Source organism: Lissotriton vulgaris, chromosome 6 (genome assembly GCF_964263255.1).
Source record: "Lissotriton vulgaris chromosome 6, aLisVul1.2, whole genome shotgun sequence".
Classification (NCBI taxonomy): Eukaryota; Metazoa; Chordata; class Amphibia; order Caudata; family Salamandridae; genus Lissotriton; species Lissotriton vulgaris.
The window spans coordinates 1,410,214,801-1,410,239,251 of NC_141694.1; the positions used below are offsets into that span (position 1 = coordinate 1,410,214,801).

The following is a 24,451-nucleotide window of genomic DNA, read 5'->3' on the forward strand; positions in this document are numbered from 1 at the left end:
GTCCATACAGCTTACCCGGTTCCCTCTCTTCAGGCAGAAGTTTCTTCGTGTAACTTCAGGACACTACTTACAGTTGCCCCTACGTCCAGATCCGGAAACACCGCCTACTGACTCCCTAACCGAGGGACATAACCTTTGGTCAGATGCCTGGGGCATCTGACCAAAGTGTCCATCAAAAACCTACTGATAGAAACTCTTTGCTGTCCTACGACTCGTACCATCCCAGGGCTCTTCGAGATAACCTGCCAGTGGGACAGTTTTTCAGGTACAGAAAAAAACTGCTCCACCACAGAGGTTTACAGTGAACAGGCTCAAGTTCTAAGTGACAGACTGGAAAAAAGAAACTACCCTAAGAAAGTCATTAAACAAGCTAGGAAGAGAGCACTAAATACACCGAGGCGTATACTTTTGGAAGTGAATCACAGAGATAAAGAAGATTGCCTGCCAGTGGTGATGACTTTTGACCCTTTGGCCACCAAAATACGACAATCTATACGGAAGCACTGGGCCCTGCTATCTAATAAAGAATTAAAAATGCCACCACCTAGGTTTGCTTTCAAACGTTCATGTAACTTGAAAGATAAACTAGTGCATACTCGTACAAAAGTTAGCACTGTGGCTAAAAACAGCACTGTTCCTGTGGGGCACTATCCCTGCGGAATGTGTTCAGTTTGCCCTTTGACATCTAAGACAACAAGTGTTATGCTACAATCTGGCAAGGAATGGAATCTGAGGCCTTTTAGTAATTGTAATACTATGAATGTGATCTATAGACTGGACTGCGAGTGTGGTCTAAAGTACATTGGACTTACTACACGCAAATTAAAAACCCGAATCCAAGAACATCTAAGCACAATAAAATCAGGGAAGCTGACTACGAAGCTAGTTCAACATTGCCACACCAATAAACACACTTTTAAATGGGTGGTGCTAGAAAAAGTGACAGGTGATTCCAATACAGTGGAGCGGCTGCTCATCACTAAAGAGGCCAGATGGATTTACCAAGAAAAGAGTGAAAGAATGGGGCTAAATAAACTTCTGGAGTGGCACAAAGTGCATTGATCCTTCATTTTGAGATTAGGTCTCTTTACTGTCTGTGAGGGTGTCTGAAAGTGAAATGAAATTGCTAGACAATATGCACCCAACAGAATTGATATGGCATATAGTGCATTGATCCTTCTATTGGAGATTAGGTCTTGTTATTGTTTGTGGAGGTGTTTGAAAGCGAATACTCTAGACAATATGCACCCAACAGAACTACTATGGCTATATGGTCTGTACAGGGTCTTAAAGACTGGTACTTGATATGTATCCAATATAAAACATGCCTATGTCCTTAGAATAAGGAGTGAGGTGCAGTTGCAATGTTCATCGGACGCTGTTTTTTTCAACAGCTTGACTGTGAAAAACTTTATCTAAATGACTTGCTTTGCAAATAGACACACTTCATGTATGTGGTGAAAGGCTGTTATAAAGTTGTCATGGGTTGCTACCTCTCCACATGAATATAATCAATGACTGCTAAGTAAATGACTTAATATATTTCGCAATATCCCTTTTGCATCGATAAATAAATAATACGAGTGCTCCCGAGTATACTGAACTCTCGCAAGAGCGTTGGGATTACGGGGCGGCCATAGAATGTATTAGGCATTGGCCCAAACCAAGATGGCGCCGGATCTATCTCGCGGGATTACGAGCGGGATTTCGAGCGGAGCAATTCAATCCCGTGAGATACACTGTGAGTTGCTCAAAAAGAAGACGGGCTCCAGTGAAGGAATACGGGTTGATGATACAGGTGGTCACAAGCGTCCCTATCGGTAAGGAGTGGGGGGTCCGAGAGCAGGCCAACACGAGATACATGGGAAAGTGCTGATCCTTTCCCAAAACTCGGATCGTGTGTGGTATAGATAAAGTGACACCGGAGGTCTGAGAATTTTTAAACAGTGTTAATCAGTGTTGTAAACAGGGAGCACAGGAAAATATTTCAGGATTTACAAGCAAAAAGCTTGTTTTTTAATAATTGCCACTGACCGTTCGAATTGCCAATTAGAGGGTGTGTGGTAGTTGCCTTAACAAGGTGGAGGGCATAAGAGAAGCAGACAGGGTGCAAGATTAGGCTGCTTTGTAGCTAAGAAAAATTGGACTATTCAAGCTGTATAGAAGTTCATTGAGTGCCTTCTACATCTTAAGGTTTATATGATTTTATTCCCCACAGTGAAATCTACTGAAGGGAGCTTAAGGGGACTCACATTTGGAGTCGCCTAGAAACACAGAAGGGTTTCGCCTTGTCGGCTGGAAGGAGTCTGGTTGGCCGACCAAGGGTAAATAATATGTAGTTGTGTACATTTGGGACCACTCACTTTTAAAAAAAATTGTCCGCCCTTTTCCAAGGGTTTTATAAAACAGGTGTATATGTGTTTTTTACAGTTGTGAAGACTACGTATGTCCAGTGCAGTGGCTTAAAATGTTTGATGCCCTGAAGAAATTGCCAAAATGTTAATGGCAATGAAACATGTCGGCAAGTAGAGTATGGCTGGATAAGGAGTAGCCATACCCACTTTTTTAGATTCCACAACCAACACGAAAGAGACAGAATAAAGGCATATATCTGTGTTGTTTGTGGGTTATATGTTGTTTTTGACACTATATGTGTTGTCTGTGGTTTTTTCACACTGCACCCTTTCACAAACACTCTGATTTGTTTGTTTGTTGGACACAATTTCTTTTGAGCTTGATGGTGCCAATGATGAGATCAGGGCAATCCTGGTGAGTACCTGTCAGGTTCCCGTTGGTGGTGCGCCCGTGAGGCGCCATCTTGCTCTCACACACTTTTTTCCATGTTTGTCTGAGTGCGACACTAAGGTGTGTGATATTCTTCGTCTCACAACTGTTATATTTTATATTAAGGGCTTGGGCATTCTTTTAATATGGCACAACATGGATGTACGTCCTACCTCAATAATTAAAATAGAGGAGTTAGTTGCAAAAGTATTGTAACATTTGGTACAACATAAAAACAATGAATTTCTAGGTGCCTTGTTGGTCTGGGTCATTTTGTATGACAACAGATGCCTGGGGCACCAGGACTTCCTTGAGGGTGACACATCACTAATGTGTCATGTAGCAAGTCTTCCTGTCACTCAGGACAGAAGGGGCATCACCATGGTCACTCCCCGGCGACACAACCCTTCTGGCTGGCCCCTGACCCACTGGTTCTTCCACTGAGGGGGTCTCCCCCTCGCACCCCTCCATCTGGACTTCTGCACCCTCCCAACTGGAGCGGTACTGCCAGTCACCAGAACTGCTGGACCCCTGTTTACAGATGTTCCACGTTCTCTAGACACTCTGGGAGATCCTCCTCAAATGACCTATTGGTACAGCCTAGGCCCCCGACCTGATGTTCCCTTCAGAAACAATCCAGGCCCTGAGACTGGGTTTCGGGCACCTGAAGACACGCAGTCCCACCCACTCCTTCTCCTCTGAGACAGGACGTGAGCCCCTACACCGAGACCTAGCAGGGCTACACTGAACCTCTTCCTACCACGCTGAGCTGGAAGACACCTCAGCCACTCCTTTTGGAATCACTCCATCCCCTATGTCACTCTCTTCCCAGAATCTTACCAACTCCAACATACTGTATCTAAAGAGACCACAGAAATCATAAGCAGGCTCCACTTCTGCGGACGTACTCGAGAAAAGTTTAACACAAGGAACCTAAGTGTCTGAGCTTAAAACAGGAGTACACAATTCAGAAAGTATTCAGCAAGCTCCCCATCCCAGAGAACTCACACTCATTCATTTAGAAAGCTCCCTACTCCCTTACTGGTGAATCCAGAAAACTCACACTGCACTTGGGGGATTATCTACCCTCCCGAGCGAGTGTCACCTAACTCACAGTGCACAAGAAACATATTTCCAAAGAAATTACATTTAGAACAAACTTAAAAACAATAATCCCTTTCCATGTGACTATCTAAAATGCAGAGTTTTGTAGTGAAGCCAGTTGTATCTGTGGTACTGCACAAACACAAGTCAATTTCCCACTGCTGACCAACAATGTTAGAAATGGCGATTTCCAGTTGGCTGAGGCTTGCGCCACAACCAGGCAGAAACCACCATTCTAACTCAGGGCAGGGAAATCACCCGCCAAGAAAACCCCTGCTCACCCTCTTGGTAGCTTGGCACGAGCAGTCAGGCTTATCTCAGAGGCGATGTGTAAAGCATTTGCGCACGCACCCACCAGCAACAACATCCCAGGCCCCCCACAAAAGGAACTCCACACAAGGTTATATCAAAAATAGCCTTTGTATTTTACCAAACACATTAGATAAGGAACACACACTTTACAATGTGCCATAGGCATGGGCAAAATTTACAAGGGATTATATACACAGGACTGGGCCACATGGACCACTGTAAGGAATAAGCACTTGGTAGAACTAGCACTTTGTAGAAATAGCACTTAGAACATAGCAATTGTAGCACCAAAGAGTAAATGTAGCACACAACCAGTAACCACTGGTAAAAGGTAAGTACCACCTACGCAACCCTAACCAACTTAGGAAAATATCATGCAGGGAACCATGAACTCACTAGCATAACTATACTAGGAAAAACAACCACCTAAGCATGAAAATACATTTAGGGGTATAGGCCAGAAGCTTTACACATGATGCATGAAGACACATTCAGAGGTATAGGCCAGAACACAGGGTGCGCAAAACATACTACACACAGTACATTTCCAAACACCCAAAAAAACAATAGCACATGAATCATAATAGCACCTAAACCACATTTAGGGCAGAAATCACATCAAAGTCCAGGTTGTGCCACTGCGTCAGAACCTAAACGAGCAGCTGCCCACTACTTGCTGGGCAGCTGAGGGACAAGAACAGGGCCTAAAAGCTGCAGCTGGCAATAAGTGCTGCGCAGCTGTGGAAGGCCAAGGTAGGGATGAAGGAGTGCGCATCACTCCTGAGTCACATAGAGCAAGTCCCTAGGAAGCAAAATCTAAAAGGTGCAGCTGCCCACTACTTGCTGGGCAGCTGGGGACAAAACTGCGACAGGGCTCTCACTAGCCCGCTGGAAGAAAGACTGAGCAAAAGGTTGGAGCCCTCTGGCTCTAGAAATCCATATTGCGTACATGGGAGCCCTCTAGACTCTTAAACAACTGTGACTATTGGAGCACTCTGGCTCCTAAAATAACCATGCCCCCAAACACTGGTGCTTTAACAGAACTGGGCCCCCTAGGAGCCACTCCGGCTCTGGCTGTAATGGGGCCGAAAATGGGGGAGCCCCTCGGGCTCTAGAGGCCCCCTAAGCCCCAACGGTGGAGCTATTCTGGCTCGGGCAACCTTTGGAGCCATATGGGCTCGGAAATAAACAACTCCCTTTGAGCCTCGTGGGCTCGAGAAACAATGCTGAGCCACGTGGGAGCGGCCCGCTGCCATCCGGGGCCGCTCTACCACCAAATGCCGCCTAAAACGAAACTAGCACCACTGGGGGGGCCGGCACAGACAATGTGCCCCTACACCCCCCTCTCTACACCAAGGGCCCCACTCACCCGACTGCTGGTTCCTGGCGCGGGTTCCTCCTCGGTGGGCGGTGGTAGCGTGTGGCGGGGCTCTCTCCTCATGGGAGCCCGGCTTCTCGATGCGCCCGCTTCGCCCGGGCTTTGCCCGGTCCCCCATCTCGGGACCAGGACTTTGTGTGTGGAGCCTTCGGCTCCGAGGCAGCAAGTCTCTTCTCCCGGCCGGGTACTGGACAATCCCAGCGTGGCGGCGGCAGGCGGGACTTCCTTCGCAAACCAGAAGTCCCGCCCACCGTCAGGCACTACGGTGCCTGACTTCCTCTTTGCGGCGCGAGGGCCGCGGCAGTGATTTTCGGGGCACAGAGAGAGGTAGGCACCCTCGATGAACAAAATAAACGTAGAAACAGGGTGGACACCCTTTAAGGCACCCATAAAAAAGGGGTGGCACCCTTAAATTAAAAATAACGAGAATCATGAAATTTGCAGGGTTGGCACCTGCTAATATCAAATTAAGAGGGTTAGGCTCCCTCAGCAACAGGGCAGTTTAGGAAAGAGTGCTTCCCAGGCGCCAGGGGGCACAGATACTAGCAAGCCCCCAAGGGAGGACCCCTAAAGAAAGAAAAGGGCCCCCAGCAACCAAGTCCATCAGCAATCCAGGGGCTGGGCAGGGCCCAGGGAAGCAGGCCTTCCCCTGGGCCCCAGCAGCAGCACGCCCCTGGTAGATTCAAGTATCAGGACACAAGAACATTGAACATGAGGTCACAGCCTCTTTTTATACACAAAATCCCTTTGTCTCTAGGGTGTAGGGTGGGGGCAAAACCAGACGCAGCTGGTTCTGGAGCACTCTGCTGCTCAGCCCCTCTCCCCATTCACTGGCCAGGCTAGGGTCATCAGTCGCACCACAGGGGGCGGAGCCAGCATTGTGCAGGGAAAGCCCAGCCCCATTCAGGTCCCAGGCGCAGCCCCTCCCTGCCATCAACATGCCGATCTCCCCATTCACCACCGGGGCAGACCCATCCTGACTTCTGGAGCCAGGCACACCAGCCAACTCCAGACAATCACAAGCCAGACAGTCACTGCACAGACAGGTCAACTTCTAGAAGTGGCACTTCCACACTAGACACATGAACGCCGCACACATCATCGCGCAGCATTCAATCTCACGAGTACACACATAGCAAACTCAACCTTGCACTCCCCACGCATAAGAAATTACCATGGACACACATATTCCCCATGCATTCCTATGTTAGGGCAGGCCACTCTCACACATGCACTCAGAGAGCGCACGCACTTTACACTGTGCCACATTGCTAAAGTGCGCAAAGACCAGAAATCACTATAATGATGTAACATTAACAGGCAAAAAGTTCAGGGGTGAACCTGCCAGAAGGGCCAAGTCCAACACTCACACACAATGTCATGCGAGTATAACATCACACACATATTGCACCTGTCAGCAGAAAGAGCCAACACAGGCCAAACACGGCTTACATCTGCAAGAACAACACAACAGAGGCACATGCCAATCCATCACATAGCAAACTCAGCTGGACATCAGGGGGATGCACACCAAGGAAGTGCAAGGCAACATACACTGACAGCACTGCATGCACACCAAGCAGTGTGTGCACAACTACAAAACCAGTAGCATACATATCTGAGTGACCCACTATGAACTCCTACAACACAAATCATCACAGAACACATATAACATCACACTCAGGAAGGGTAGCAGTACCTCAGCAAACACACATACAGCTTAGCCTTCACCTACAGAGCACAATTCAGGGAAACCCAAATGCAAACAACATAACTAGAGGACTGTGCTGCTCAAACATATGTACTGCACATAAGCAACCATGTCTGCAAACTAGTATAAGAAAATCACATAAAACGAATTGTGAAACTGTCCTGAGTGGCACATTGGTCCTGTACACAGATCATCCTCACACAGCATAGTGTCACACTATGAAGTGGTGGGGAGGCCCACACACTGGAAAGGCATGATGAATTAATGTATGAGTTTATAGCCATTTATGTTTGAATAAGGTGGTTTGTTAATTTATAGTCCATTGTGACTGCAGACTTTAGAAAGGTATTTCTTTTTTGACATATTGTCTATCTAAACTTTCTTCCCTAATTTACTTCCCTATGTTTAGCTAGATCCACATAGGGTTCCCTTTCTTCCTAAAATGGAAAGTGTTGCAGGCAGCACTGTTGATGGTGGTTGAGGCCGCAAAGGTGGTTGCAGCAGGGGTCCGCAGTGTTGTTGTTGCTGAGGTGGTGGTGGTGGGGACAATGGGGGACTGGGACGTGGTGTGCCCAGGCAGTCCAGATGGGCCAGGTTCTTGTTCCTCATGCGAGTAACGTAGGGAATCTGCATCCGAGAGTTCATGTTCCGGGGGGGGGGTGGGGGACTGGCTCTACAGGTCGGTGTTGTGTTCTGCAGCAGTTGCTTGTGGATCTCCTGTTGAACAGAGGTGTAATGGTAATTGAAGTGTACTCCACAAGCTTGGTGATAGAGGTTTGGATATTACATGTAATACACCACACAGTTTACATTGAAATCACTTTGTATGGCTGCAAGGTACTGAGCACTAAGGGTGGGCGTAAAATCAGTTTCGCGGGCGAATTTGCGGATTTTCCGCGATTTCGCGATCCGCGAATCTCGCGAAATCGCGGTAAAATTCGCGAATCAGCGGGGACGATTTTTCAGCCAAGCAAGGGTTACAGCAGCAGGTGCAAAAGTTGAACCTAATTTCTTTGTAACCTTTTACAAAAGGGTTACAAACAAATTAACTTCAACTTGGACACCTGCTGCTAATTGCTTCCTGGCGCCTCGTTGCCTACTTGCAACTATTCTCTGACCCTGCTCTGACCCTTGAAGCAGGGTCAGAGAATAGTTACAAGTAGGCAACGAGGCACCTGTCCAAGGAATTAAACCTCATCAGGAAGCACTTACAGATATAAAAAACAGGAAGAAGGGAGAGGATGGCAAATACACCCATTTTGAGTTGTCAGGAGGGGTTAAACTAAAAGAGACTTTTACAGCACAATTTTCATATGCATTTTGCTAAAAATAAAAAGCTGTATGTTCTGTAGGGGTAACTCAGGAATCTGGCCCTTCAGAGATCCGGCCTCTCTTTCTATCTCTCGTTCTCTCTCTCCCTCTCACTTTCCCTCTCTTTCTCTCTCTTTCTATCTATCTATCTATCTATCTATCTATCTATCTATCTATCTATCTCTCTCTCCCTCTCCCATAAACGACTGCATGGGTAACTTCGCTATGCAAGCGGCTCGCAAAGACGCAAAAATCCCCGCGAACACGCAAAAAACCCCGCGAACACGCAAAAAAACAAAAATTCGCACAAATTCGTGAATTTTGCGGATCGCGAATTCGCAAATCCGCGGATCGCGAATTCGCAAAATTCGCCCATGCTTACTGAGCACCATGACATGATGTGGAGCTACATATATTACTTGTCCATGGTGTGACATGTATATAGATACCAAGTTCCACGTCCAGATTGTGTGATTACAAGGACATGTCATCATCTAACGACTTGCGGCACATCAACTTTATGTGATGCGTCTTTTAGGTTTGCTCTGCATGGAAGACGTTTCATCTGAGCAAGAATTAGCCATTGTAATGTTATGCATACCTTTTTCATATGGTGTACTTTACTTTTTTTCCTATTGACTATGCATGTTTTGTGTTCATATGGGCCTTCATGCTCTGACACCATGGAATTTACACATAACATTCAGTGTTGTGCATGATAGGGCACTGAATTTCTTCAACATGTGACTTGGTGAGTCAAAGTTTGATTTCAATGACTGTTATGTATGCTTAGCTGTCTGCACACTGGATGTGGCTTTTGGAACGATGCTAATTTGGGTGACATGTGAGGGCTGGTGTGGTTATATGGCTCCATGCTTTATGAGAGTAATGGCAGGGTGCATGCACTGTCTACCTACCTGTTCTGTGACACAGTGGAGGGAAATTGCTGCCACATGGTTATGAGTGGGAGTGGTTTACCTTCCTGCTGGGCTGTGGGACAAGGGGGCCTGGTGGGAGTTGTAGTGCTGCCTTCCCAACCACAAACCCCCCCTCCCTGTTAAGATGGCTACCTACCTGTAAGTTTCAAGAGAGCAATGACATGTCTGCCACATGGTTCTGACTGGGGGGGTGCTCCATCCTGCTGAGCTGTGGGACAAGGGGGCCTGGTGGGAGTTGTAGTGCAGGCTTCCCACCTACAAACACTGCTCCCTTTTAGGTTGGCTACCTACCTGTAAGTTTAAAGAGAGCAATGCAATGTCTGCCACATGGTTCTGGCTGGGGGGGAGTGCTCCATCCTGCTGATCTGTGGGATAAGGGGGCCTGGTCAGAGTTATAGTGCTGGCTTCCCACACACAACCCCCCCCCTCCCTGTTAAGATCCCTACCTCCCTGTGAAGTGGAGCAGAGGAAGGGAATAGGTTCACATGGCTCTTGGATGGGGGAATGTTCCATCCTGATCAGGAGTGGCACAAGAGAGCATAAGATGGCTACCTACCCATGAGTTTGAAGAGAGCAATGCCATTGCTGCCACATGGTTGTTGGGGGGGGGGTGCTCCATTCTGCTCAGCTGTGGGACAAGGGGGCCTGGTGGGAGTTGTAGTACAGGTTTCCCACCCACAAACACCCCTCCCTGTTAGGATTGCTACCTACTTGTAAGTTTGAAGAGTGCAATGCAGTGTTTGCCACATGGTTCTGGCTGGGGGGAGTGCTCCATCCTGCTGAGCTGTGGGATAAAGAGGCCTGGTGGGAGTTGTAGGGCAGGCTTCCCACCTACAAACACCCCCCCTGTTAGGATGGCTACCTACCTGTAAGTTTGAAGAGAGCAATGCAATGCCTGCCACATGGTTCTGGCTGGGGGGAAGTGCTCCATCCATCTGAGCTGTGAGACAAGGAGCCTGGTGGGAGTTGTAGTGCTGGCTTCCCATCCACAAACACCCTTCCCTGTTAGGATGGCTACCTACCTGTAAATTTGAAGGAAGCAATGCAATGTCTGCCACATGATTGTGGGTGGGGGAGTTCTCCATCCTGCTCAGCTGTGGGATAAGGGGGCCTGGTGGGAGTTGTAGTGCTGGTTTTCCACCCACAAACACCCCTCCCTGTTTTGATGGATACCTACCTGTGAGTTTGAAGAGAGCAATGCAATGGCTGCCACATGGTTGTGGGTGTGAGGAGTGTTCCATCCTGGTCTGCTGTGGGACAAGAGGGCCGGGTGGGAGTTGTAGTGATGGCTGCTTGTACACATGCCCCTCTGGGAATGTTGCTAGCTACCTTTGGGGTGATTCAGAGGGAGTAAATGTTAGATCTATTAGACATGTGTTGGGAAGTGTGTGTTGCACATGAGTCCATTTGGGCCTAGGAAGTGTAGCTTTGTAGTTGTGCAAGACAGTACATAGCAGTGTAATGGGAGACATTTGTTTGTACTTACAAGCCTCCACTCCCCCATGTATTCCTGTGAGACTCTCTGGATGCAGTATGGCAAGCACCTCCTCCTCCAATTCTGTGAATGTTCATGGTGGAATCGGAGGACCAGTCCTCTGAGCCAGTTCATGGTTCTTGTTGGCATGCTCTTTCACCCTGGTCTGAAGGTCATTCCACCTCTTCCTGATCTCCTACTGGGTGCGCGGGGTGGTCCCTACTGCATTGACTTTTTTGACTATCCTTGCCACATTTGATTTTTTGTGGCTAGTGGTGTCTGTTGGACCATACTTCCAAACAAATGTGGTTCTACTCTGATTACCTCATCTACCATCACCGACAACTCATTGTCAGTGAATTTGGGCATCTTCTTCTGTGACATGGTGTGTGATGTGCAAATGTGGGAAAAGTGCAGTTGTGAAGGTGGTGGTGGTGATGTGTGTGGTGTGTGCGTGGTTGTGAGGGTGTGATGTGTGCAGATTTGCCTCGCCTTTGTGCTGTGGGGTTGGGCCCTTCAGTTGTGGAGTTGTGCAAAGGATTATGGTCAGGGAAGGGGCTGTTTTTATACTCAGCTACGTGGGTGGGTCACAATGGAGTATTCATGTCAGGTGTGTTGTGTGGGTTAACCTGGGAATTGTATTTTTTACTTGCCATGGGGATGTGCCATTGGGGTGTGTTAGGTGTTTTTTGAGGCTGAGCCAGATTAATGGCCACACTTGGTAGTTTTGTTGTGTGGTTGCTTTCGACCGCCATTACTCTTCCGGAGCTACAGCGGTGAACAGAATACAACAGCCCTTCCACCGGCTCTCCCATTCATCAATTTTTGTGATTGCGGCGGTCGGAAACATCAATTCATTCAGCTGTCATCGTAATCGTATGCTAATTTCAAGTGCGATCAATCCGCTGGTCATGCGTCGACTTTGGGTCTTTCTGCAGCAAATCCGATTGCCGGGGACAGATTTTCACCTGCTCTGGACATTTGTAATGGTCTGGATTGTTCCACTACATCACTTGCATATTCTTTAATGTCAGCGGTGATCATTTTTTCCTCTGTTGTGCAAGGCGGGAAAAGAAATCTGATGGGTTCTGAGTTTCCGACTTGAACATGATGGTGAACTGGTACTTTTGGAGTTGCAGAATCTAATTCTATATCCAAGGTCAACTGTTGAGGTCAAGTGTTATTCTCGCTTGATGGCTAGGTTCGATGATGTCTGCTGCCTCTTACTTCTTCAGCTGTTCCCCTACTTTAGAACAGAGATGTTCTAAAGCCATAGACAGTGGGGCAGGGCCACTGACTGGACAGATTGGTCAATGGCCACAGCATCTTCTGCTTCAAGCACTGTATTGCAGGAATAATATCAGGAATTCTTCCAGCAACTAATCCAGACTGTGCATAGGCTGACCATAAACTGTATTTGTTGAATTCTTTCAACAGTCTGACAACTGAGCACCATGCCAGTGGCTTGTTTAGTGATGTATATATTGTTGTGAGTGGAACGCCCTTCATAACTGATATAAGTTGTAAACATGTTGGCCAGAAGGAAGTTTTAGCACTGCTGTATGCATATATTTTCACGCTGGTTGCTCGGAGCTTGGGATTCTTGTTTATAGTCTTAAAAACTCCTGATGTTTATAGACACCCCAGTGTCCATTACGTCCTCAGGGTCTGTCCCTCTTCTTGCACTGTGCACTTTGGGGTGGTCCTTGCCTGAGAATAGAATGGCTTCATTATCTGAACGAGTGCTCATTGGGGGCTCTATCGTGTTCACCAGGTTCTTTTGGTTGGTTTTGGCATTGGGGTTGACTGACACACCGTGGTATCATGATTCAATTTTCCGCATTTGAGGCACTTCTTGCTCATGGCAGGGCATTCTCCTGTGTGCAGGAATGGGCCACCACAACATTGGCTTCCCAGGGTGTTAGGAAACAGGGTGTTTTGCAGACGTCTATCCACTTTTTGCACCCATTTGGACTACTGGATACTGGTTTTTGACTCTGACAGTGCACTGAAGCCTGCTAACTAGGATCCAGTGCCAGTGCTCTTTCCCCAGAAGTGACATGTGTATTTGGCATCCCCAATTGGCATGGACTTTACCCCCCCCCCGCCCTTATAAGACCCTAGTAAGTCTTACTGTGGCACCCAGGGCATGGGTGGTAAAGGGGTACTCAGGGCTACAGCACTGGTTGTGCCACCCTGAAGTAACGCAGGTAAACAGATGACAGCAGGCCTGCCATTACAGACTGCAGGAACCGTGTTCACTGCTCCATTTCGATTTTGTCCTAACCATGGGTGACAAAGTCACAGCATTGCTTTTGGTATACGTCAGTCACCCCTATAGAAGTTCTCTTCAGCTCAGACGGCAGGGTGCAGTATATTAAGAGTGTAGACATGTAAGTGCAAGCGTATATGTCTCTCTATTGATTTTACCACTATGGGGCAGATTCCGATGTCGGTCGGTCAGGAGTCGTAACCGACCGACCTGCTGTCATCGGTTACGGCCCTGAAAGTACGATGCGACCGAACCCTGTTCGGTCGCATTCGTACGCTCCACAATGGAAGCATGCATTCCGAGAAAAATGCATGCCTCTATTGTGAAATGCAGGGGTGCAGTTCATCCCTGCACCCTGTGGCCGGCACCACAATGGAGGGACACCATAGGTGCCCCCAGGCCGCCATTCGGCGGCCTCACACCCATGGGGGTCCTGCTGGGGGCCCCCAGAGACAGTTTCCGACTGCCTTTCCGTGCCGGAAAAACCAGCACAAAAAGGCACTGAAAAACGGCCATCGTACTCCCCCGGTCGCAGAGAGGTGGCCGGGGGAGTATTAAGGGATTTCCGGGCAGCGGACGGGCTCTCCGAGCCTGTCGTCCGCAATCCAGAAATCTGAGTCGGATTCCTTTCCGACCGAGCCCATCAGAATGGCTTGGTCGGAAAGGAATCCGGGCCACACATTCTGGTTCGGTCGGAAGGGCTCCGACCATTGTTCGGAGCCCTTCCGACCGGAATCGGCCCCTAAAAGTGATAGGTGTTCCATGGGATAACATGGGACATGTACCCAGGCATACCCGGGTTGCAAGCTCCCTTACGGTAGCACCTAAATATGTCAAGTTTGATGTCAAACAACATGCCTTCTCTCCGCTGACATGGAACTGGTGTCAAAGGAAGGCTGGCATGCAAACAGGTGACTACCTAGCACTTGCCCACATGGTTACCCTAGTTGACATGTGCTTTGGGTGGCAAGCCAGGATTTTCCCACCCCAGCTGCTGTCAAGCCAGACTTCTGACCTCTTGCCAGGCAGTGTGAGCACTCCCAGGTGTCAGAACAAAGGCGTGGGCAGGAAGGAGGTCACACCTTCCTCCTCCCAAGCAGGGGTAGTGAAGTGACACATCAGAGCGGTGAGCTTCAAAGCCTGCACTGCCTCTGATATGCATCTGGGCTGTTCCCCTGAGGAGGACACAACCCCCGTGCCCCAGGTGCACTTGGACCAAGGCAAGGTAGTAAATTGGGTATGCAGGAGGTGTACACCTCCATGAAGGCTGGCCACACCTCCAGGGTAAGCAGCCTGATCTTTACATCTAAATATGATTTCTGCAATCTTTAGGAGGGCAGAAATAGTGAGCTATTGGTAGTAAAGCAGTGCTTCATTTGTGCCGGTGGTATCCGGTGCTCAGCACTGTCACTTATTTTACAGGGCCGGGGCTATAACATTTTTCTTCAGTCAGTGCGGGGGCCGATAATTAATAAAAACAAATGTACCTGCCCTTCAGGGTCGCTACCTGGTGTGTCTTCTCAAGCACACCCACGCTGGTCCAGGCATCATGATGACACTGCATCATACGTTAGTGATATCAGCATGGCTGTCTGTCAAGGTTTCTCATATTTTGCTGATGCTGATTGGATAATTGGGTCTGACTGAGCTGGGGCGTGGCAGGCTAGGACTGCGTGGGTGCAGGACGAAGCTTTCTGCCAAGGCACTACACGTGAAGAGGAAATTAATTGTGCATGCCTTGCTGCCTAGAAATGAAGCTGGCTGGCCATATTCTTCCCTCAAAGGACACCTTTGTCCACGTATTGCTGAAACATGTAGACCTGGTTCCACATCTGAACAGCGCATTTCTTAAACTGTCTAAACAAATGTATTTTTTTTTTTTAAACTGTTTATTCGTGACTGTATCAGATATTACATGGTACAATTATTCCATTTACATTATATCAGTCTTTTCCTTTTTCTGTAACGTAACTGTGGCGTATTATTTATCATGCTCTTATTTTTCGTCTTATCTTACATTTTTCGAGTAATTCTCTGTTACATCAGTTATCTTTAGTATACAAATTGCAGTATCGCCTGTATGTGAACTATCCCTTAACTCCCTCCCTCTCCCACCCCGTCTCCCAGCTGCGTCCTCCGCACACACTGTAAGTTTGGATGTATTGGCTTGTAGCTTCTCCAGAGAATATTACTGTCCTCAGGCCTAGTTGACCATTACAGTAGTCTAAATACCCATGTTTGTAGGCAATCCGTACATCTGGCATACAGTCTACAGGTACCTCACTGCGTCATTTCTAGGTCTACATCGTCTAGGTCTAACAGCATTCGTTCCCAGTCCTGCGCAACTGGATATTTGCGTAGGCCCTTCTCCTCTTCCCTGCGCAGCGCAGCAGTTTCCGCCTTTCCCCATTTCAGCAGATCTGATCGCCATGTTTCTGCGTTTGGGGATCTGGGCGATTTCCATCTCGTGGTGATCACTCTGATGGCTAACAAGAGGGCTAAATCCTGAAATTTCAGTTGCGCCTTACAATTCTTAGGCCTCTTCCTGTGTCCTATCAGGCAGGATAGTGCCCCCGCCGGGTTCTGCAGGGCTGTTATAGTGTACAATATGTGTCTAATCGTCCCCCAGTAGTTGCGGATTCTCGGGCATGTCCACAGCATATGGAGAATGTGTGCTTCGTCTCCCTGACATCTAGGGCAAGTGTGGGGGGTGGCAGGGAACATCCTATGGAGCCTTTGGGGGGTGAGGTACGCCCTATGTAGAACCATGGCTTGTATACATTTGAATTTAACATTTCTGGACACCCTCCTGTGATGACCCAGGATGATCTTCCAATCCCCGTCTGAGATGATCTGCCCTGTGTCCGTAGCCCAAGTTTCCCTAAGTGCGGTGAGGGGCAAAGTCGCATGTTCCCTGATGCCCACGTAGAGCCACTTCACTAGGTGTCCGCCCGTCCCCATGTAATGAAGGAGATGAACTAATTCGTGTTGTTCAGGCTTGGTGCGTTGTGGGGCCCAGGTGCGTCTGACATATTGGGTCACCGAGGCGTGCAGAAGATATAAGCGTTGTGGGGCGCCTGTGTATTGTGCGAAAGAGGCATGATCAAGTAGAGTGTCGTCCCCAAACAGGTCTCCCACTCTGTCTACCCCGGCCGTCAACCAAGGTTGTAATCTGCGTCACGTCAGGGTCCCATGCGGCGTCGGGAGTCCCAGGAGGGGGATGTTGTCTGCGTAAGGAGTGGTTCCCGCCGTATACGACAACGCCTTTTGCCAGCATTTCAAGGCTACATGCAATAGGGGGTGGCCGTCTCTGGGGATCTTAGCCGTAGGCAATAAAAGGGAGTGAAGAACTCCAGGTTCCAGTTGGTCTGCCGTGAGAGCAATCTCTTGTAGGTTCCTGCCCGCCATCCACCGTGACAGCCATTGAAGTTGGCTTGCGTAGTAGTAGCTTTGTAGGTCTGGTACCTCCAGGCCTCCCTGTCTGGTGTTTAGTTGTAATTTCTTAAGGCTTATCCGCCGCCTTCCCGACCCCCATATAAGGTTTATTAATAGTGTGTTTAGTGTGGCAAAAATACTTCGCGGGATTAATACTGGTAAGTTTACGAAATAATACAGAATTCTAGGAAGTAGAACCATTTTTGATATCGCCACTCGGCCCATTACAGAGAGGGGCAGGGATGTCCAAAAGTTCACGCTGCCTCTAAGGCCATTGACTGCTTTCCGTATATTACCATCTATCTGGTCTTCCGGGCTTCGAAATACGTTAACACCGAGGTATTTAAACGTGGTTGGTGCTACCTGGATCTCGTGAGTTCCAAACTGTATTTGGGTGGGTCGCTGCCCGTTCCGAAAATAGAAACCCAATGATTTTCTAGGGTTTATGGCCAGGCCAGATATTTTCTCAAATCGGTCAAAGATGGCCGCCAGTTGTGAGTGGTCATCCTGCAAATTACGGAGGAACACCAGGATATCGTCGGCCTATATAGAGAGCAGGTTATGGCTGTCCCCAATTACTATTCCCGACTCCGCCGCCCTGTATCGGAGTGCAATCGCCAGGGGTTCTAGTGTAAGCACAAACAACAGTGGCGACAGCGGGCATCCCTGTCGGGTGCCCCTGTGAACACCATAGCTATCCGAGGTGTATCTGCCCGTGCGTGCCCTAGCCGTTGGGTTCGTATATAGCAGGCAAATCCATTTGATCAGGGCATCCGGGAAACCGAAACGACGCAGAGCTTCAAACATAAAATCCCAGGCCAAGGAGTCAAACGCCTGCCTGAGATCTAGGGCTATGCAGCCAGCGCGCGGCAGGTCCTGTGGGGTGGCCGACATGAGAGCGTGGAGTCTCCGCGTATTCTGGGAAGTGCTTCTCTCCGGGAGGAAGCCATTGTCTAAACAAATGTTTTAATATTGGCGGAGTGAGTATCACCCAAATAAATTCTGTTCTATACTCCCTCATCCAATTGTAAACACATTTTTCTATTTTTTCACACACTTTTTTCCTCGCACTGCACTCCCCCAGTCACACCGCACTCTACCACTTACTGGTCTCGACAAGTGGTATACCATACTACTGTTTTTTCAGTAGAAGAGATCCATTCAACATCTTGGTCTCTTTCTGCTTGAAAAGAACATATCTGTGTGGATGGTTTTGGAAGAATCCCAGATGATGAAGGGCGGTTCCGAGTGGTGACTGATGGGTATCTCTGACCATCTACTAGGATGTCATTGCATACCATTTTTGTAGGTTAGTATAGGGGTCTTATGTTGTCTGTTTGACTTTCGCACACTACAAACCCTCTTTTTCTCAGACCCTCTGGTACTCTTTTGTTGTTCTGTATCTTTGGGGGCTGTTCCCAGAGTTTGGTCTTTAAATATTCCCCCGGGTCCTATCCTACCGTTGTGTTGTTGTTGTTTCCTGAGCAGTCGTTTGGATGCGGACCCTGTGTACATGCGACATTACTATATTGTACGCGTGGGCTACCACTAAGGGTGGGTGAGCCCCCTGCTCTTTCTCCTATCTGTATACAAAGCCTTCATCTCGTTTTCCCCACTCTCTCTCTCTCTAACTTGAACCATGGCTGAGAATCATGGTCATTCTTTCACTGAAGACGACTTACTAGCAGAACATCCTGATCTAGTTGAAACTACACCTACTATTATCTCCATTAATGAGGACGAATGGGGCAAATTATTGGGCCTTAAAAAATCACAGACCCGCACAGCACTGCATGGCACAATAATGGCACAGTATTTGCGCAATGATTGCGCTCCTACTGGCCTTATAGTGACAAATACCCAGAGATTGTTCCTCACAGACAAAGAATTTCTAAAAAACTGGGCAATGATAGCATGGCGTTGTACCAGAGATTGGCTGATTTTAATTATTCAGACGGCTAAACGTATAGCAGACACTATACTTATTGAAATACAGTTCATGGAGTCTAAAATCAGAACCACCCTCTCTTCCAAAGCTTTCCAAAAAAATCTGGATGATACCAATAAAAACAACAGGGAATACAAGGAATATACACTGTCTGTCAAAATAGAAAAGTTTAGAAAGGACCTTGATAAATTTAAATTTGAAAAGGTATATCCCTACTCCAGCGAATCATATGTCCCCCCTGACTTTAATACTAATAGCCGCAAAACAGGCTCTACATATGGAACATCAAGTTCTGATGACAACACCTCCGGTAGTGATACGGGGAATAGTAATTTGAACATACGGGGCGTGGACGAGGCAAGAGGAACCTGCGCAATGGATGGAGAGGAAACCAACAAAACCAACAACAACAATGGTGGCCACCAAATCCGTGGCAATTTGGAGGGGTTCCTCCGTTTTTCCCTCCTCAACAACCAGGCCATTTTCAACAACCTATAGGCCCATGCATGCCTAATTTTCAGCTAATTTTCAATCGGGATTTCAAGGTAATTTTTCTGGCCAGCCTTTTTTAGGATTTGGCCGTGGCAGGTCCAGAGGCAGAAGAAGAGGACAGACTCAACCCCAGGTCCATTACAGCCCTCCGTCCACTTCGACGGGAACGAGGAATCTGAGGAGCAACTCCATTAAGACCAAAGAACCTGCACAGAACAGTGTGGGTCCGGACTCGTAATCAATTTGAGCAAACATATCTTGACTCCAACAGAAGAGAAGGCCCTTAATAAGGGTCTCGGATTCGTCTCCACCCACCGGAATGACCATTTCGAAACTCGTCTGGAGCTCGCTAAATTTCTTAGGAAGATCAGACTGCGCTTTTTCTTTGCAGATAATGAAAACAACATCACAAGATGAGAGAGACACTAATACTGGGTTGAAAAGCAAGTCCACTTTCAATCCACCTACCCACCTGATGCCACCACAGGTTTTAGCCTTTGAACAGGCAATTGAAAAAGAGGTAGAGAGTCTTTTCTCAGAGAACAACCAGGTTTTCTGCAATCTACCGAAAGCCGAACATCTAGCACTAAAATCCTTGACAGCCAATAAAGAACTTATCAAACCGGCTGATAAAGGCGGATCTATTGTCTTACATGACACTGATGTCTATCGTTCTGAATGTTTATGACAGCTCAACAGTAGGAATGCATACCATCTCCTCGAACTAGACCCCACTGAAGAGCTTCAAAGGACTATCCGTACGATGATTGAATAGGCCTCATCGGAGGGCTGGATTACCCAAGCCGAAGCTGCCTTCCTGTACACCGAACACCCAATGATGCCCTATTTTTATGCCTTGCCCAAGGTTCATAAAAAACAGAGGCCGCCTCCGGGCCGTCCAATCATCTCGGGTATAGGGTCGGTTCTAGAACCATTATCCACTTTCGTGGATCATTTTTTGCGACCTATGGTTCAAGAAATGCCCACGTACATTAAGGACACCACGGACGTGTTACGCCTGTTGCCCAACATCGAATTTGATATCACCACAGATCTTTTGATCTCTTTCGATGTTGAGGCACTTTATACCTCTATCCCACAGGATGAGACATTGGAAGTTATCCATGCTTTGTTGGACTCAAAGGATTTGGACAGTACCACACCGGTCCATTTCATCATGGCTTGTGCCACCATGGCCATGAAGCAGAACTTCTTTAGATTTGAAGAGGACATCTACCTGCAGGTGCCTGGCACTAGTATGGGGAGCGTTTATGCCCCCAGTCTAGCGAACCTATATGTTCACTCCTTTGAGCAGCAACATATCTTCAATGACAATAATCCCTACACCGATAATCTGAGAACCTGGAAAAGGTATATCGATGATGTGCTGGTGATCTGGCGAGGCTCTAGTGAGAGCTGCCTCGAATTCCTTGAATGGCTAAATAGCAGGAATTCCTTTCTCAAATTTACCATTGAGATAGGAGGCCACAAACTTGCTTTCCTTGATCTATTAATTGTAGCCACACCTGATGGCTTACAATCGGAACTCTACAGAAAACCTATGTCGAGGAACTCACTCCTGTTGTTTGATAGCCATCACCCGAGATCCTTACGGGAGAATCTTCCTTTTGGACAATTTTTGCGGGTTCAAAGGAATTGTTCCACTTCTGCAGCATAAAAAGGAACATTCTACCACACTGTGCAACCAATTAATCTCACGCAACTATCCACCTAAGCTGGTACGTCAATTAATGAAAAGGGCCATGAATAATAACCGATCAGCACTATTGGAACCCTCAACACCTAAAGCCCCATTGGAGAGACTCATATTTGTTCATACGTTTGGGACACTTTCCAACAAAATCCAAAAATCGGTCAAAAAGCACTGGCCAATTCTCAATTCTGGACATCTGACTCTCCAAACTCCATTGTTTTCATTCAAGAGGGGTCCAAACTTGAGAGATAGGATGGTCCACACAAGACCCCGTGAGGAACAACTCAGGGCTGTAGGATCTCTATGGGACCTCCCTCCTGTCACTGGACACCACCCCTGTGGCTCATGCCAGCCGTGCCCACAAACTAAAAAAACAACTGAGGTAGACATAGGAACATCGAGACCTTGGAAACAAATCAAATTCACTAATTGTAATAGTGAACGACTAGTCTACCTTATTACGTGCCCGTGTGGGTACAGGTATGTGGGAATGACCACACGCAAAATACGCATTAGGATATCTGAACACAAGAGTACTATCCGGTGCAAAAGGCAGGCCAACAAGCTGACTACACATTTTTTTGAAGCGAACCACCCCTCCACTGCATTTCAATGGACAGTGTTAGAACAACCATTCATTCCCTCTCACATTGCGGATGTGCCAAAATTTCTCCTTTTGAAGGAACAGAAATGGGTTCTCAAGCTTGATACTCACCATAGGGGGCTTAATGACTAAATCCCATGGTCCACCTTTTGAAAACATTCCAATAACTGTGGTTTCACCTTCGATGCCAGCATGTTAACAACATTCAATGTCAGCTTGTAAACATCATTTGTAACCTAACCCATTATGAATGGTTCTGGGAGCAATTGCTTATTTGTATTTGATACATTCACCATTCTACATGGGACTTAGGAGTGCAGTCATAGGTGATTAATGACAAAATTCCATGGTCCACCTTCTGTAAGCATTCCAACAACTGTGGTTCTACTCTGTAGATCAGCTTGGTGATAATATCACTTACAACTTAACCCATTATGTAGGGTTTGAGAGCAATCGCTTATGTGTATTTGGGACTAAAAAGTGTTTAGTCATACTCTCCCTAGACTCTTGTCTGCTAGAATACTGCCCCTTTACTACGGGACATGCCATGCACTTTCAGGCTCACTTTTAATTTTCCTGCGGGGGCGCAATGGACTGACGTTGTAACATTGCGTTTGACCGAGTAGACGTTAGTTTAGTAAAGGGTTCCCGCAAGGGGTTCATGCATGCGACTTTTTCAGGCTTGCAACATTGGCCTGTTACAGCGGCTTTGACAAGTTCTTGGTGTGCGGATAGGCAAAAATTTAAACAAACGTCAGTTACTAAGATCACCAATAACAAGCGACCTAACACTTCGGCTCACCAGAGAGCCAATGATTGGCCGCCATTGAGGATCATGTGATACTCGCTTCCAATCGGAAGTGAGCTTAAAACGAGAGGCGATACGATCCTCCGGTGCCTCCCCAGTCGGTTTAGGCGCCGGCTTCGAAGTACCGACGGATAGGTAAGCCTGTGACGGCCTTTTGTCCCTATGTGTGGAACCTCTTGGATAATTTTGTAGGCGAAATACTGTAGTCTAATGTGGGACAGGAATACAAGCCTTATCTGTTGGCTTCTGTTAATGCCAAAGCTGTACATAATTGGCTCAAGTAACTCCTAATACCAACGGGGAGTTGATTAATGCGAGCCGAATTTTCTCACATTTTTAGTTTGAAAATCGTTTAAAACTCTCGAGACAATTCTAGTGTACTGAGGGAACTTTCTTTGTGTGGGTATCTGTATACAGAGGAGAGACATGTTTTCGTTTTGTTTTACTTGTCCTCTAGAGCGGTGCTTCACTCTTCTCCTGAGCCGCTGCCAGGTAGGGTGAGGTCTTCACCTCTTACAAGCTATGGTAAGATCTCCTTCATTGGGGCATATAACTTTTATATACCGACATGGTAAAATGATTACACCACGTATGTGAGTGTCCGAACCCAGCACTGTTATTCTGGCTTAGTCTAAGGTCTATATATATTATACCCAGCGATTTTGTGTGTTTGTTTGTGTGTGCAAAGTCAGTCTTTCTGACTTCTGACCCTGTTTGTTCTAACCCCCTTTTTCTAGTGAACGACATAGCTGTAAGAAACAAGACAAGACTCTTCACCTAGAGATTGCAGGTGACCTCAGTACTTGTCTGTGAATTTTGTCTCTTAGTTGTCACTTATTATTTCTTTTATATATGCCGTAGCATTTATTTGTTGTATGGTCCTTAAGAAAGCAAGGACACATTTGTCCACGTATTGCTGAAACATGTAGACCTGGTTCCACCTCTAGACAGCGCATTTCTTAAACTGTCTAAACAAATTTTTTAATATTGGCGGAGTGAGTATCACCCGAATAAATTCTGTTCTATACTCCCTCATCCAATTTTAATCACATTTTTCTATTTTTTCACGCACTTTGTTCCTCGCACTGCACTCCCCCAGTCACACCGCACTCTACCACTTACTGGTCTCGACAAGTGGTATACCATACTACTGTTTTTTCAGTAGAAGAGATCCATTCAACATCTCGGTCTCTTTCTGCTTGAAAAGAACACATCTGTGTAGATTGTTTTGCAAGAATCCCAGATGATGAAGGGCGGTTCCGAGTGGTGACTGATGGGTATCTCTGACCATCTACTAGGATGTCATTGAATACCATTTTTGTAGGTTAGTATAGGGGTCTTTTCTTGTCTGTTTGACTTTCGCAAACTACAAACCCTCTTTTTCTCAGACCCTCTGGTACTCTTTTGTTGTTCCATATTCTTCCCTCATCTTTGTGCTGGGGACCCACCACTAATTCCAGTCAGATCACTCTGCCTCTTGGTGGTGTGCGCTGCACTGCAGTGTCTAACATCCAGCACAACCCTAACTGCTGCGCTATGTTAGTCGTGCAACATTATAGGGTCTGGTAGCAGGTGAGCAGCAGGCACCGGCCAGCTTGGCCTACACAGATACATTACAGTACCAGTCGTCACCCTCCACTGAGAGGCTACGCAAGGGAGAGAGCAATATCGGCGCTGGGTCTTTGATGCTTCCTTAAAAACTCCCAAACGCTGTGAAGCGAAGACACGGGCATGTGAGTGAGGCAGTTGTACTGATTGTTCTGTAAAATTAGAAAAGCACTGTGCATGCGTGTGTGTGCATGAATTGCTGTGCAGTAGTGTGTGCGCACGTTCACAACATTAAAATCCATTAAATCTTCTATTTAAATGAATTAGTTGCCCTATGGAGTCTGTCTTTAATAGCTTTGCAGATAGAACATTGGGCCACGACGCCTCAGGGCAGCAGTGCGCTTTACAAGACACTGCATCAACACATTTTCCCATAGACACAGAATGGGCAAAACCTTTGATGCATCTGGCCCATAGTTCTATATAAACATTTAATTTTAAACCGCGTGCAGTGAAAATGTGATCTTACATTTTGTATCTTACCATAGAAAACCAATAGAAGAAACGGGTAAATAATATCATTTGCAAACACTCCTTGTAGATTGGAGTGGGAACCAT

General features: G+C 47.2%; 1 pseudogene; it reads left to right on the top strand.

Moving 5' to 3' along the window:
- The window catches only part of LOC147708939 (uncharacterized), a 40,047-nt pseudogene extending 21,776 nt beyond the window's left edge, over positions 1-18,271 (top strand).
- The last annotated feature ends 6,180 nt before the right edge of the window (positions 18,272-24,451 follow it).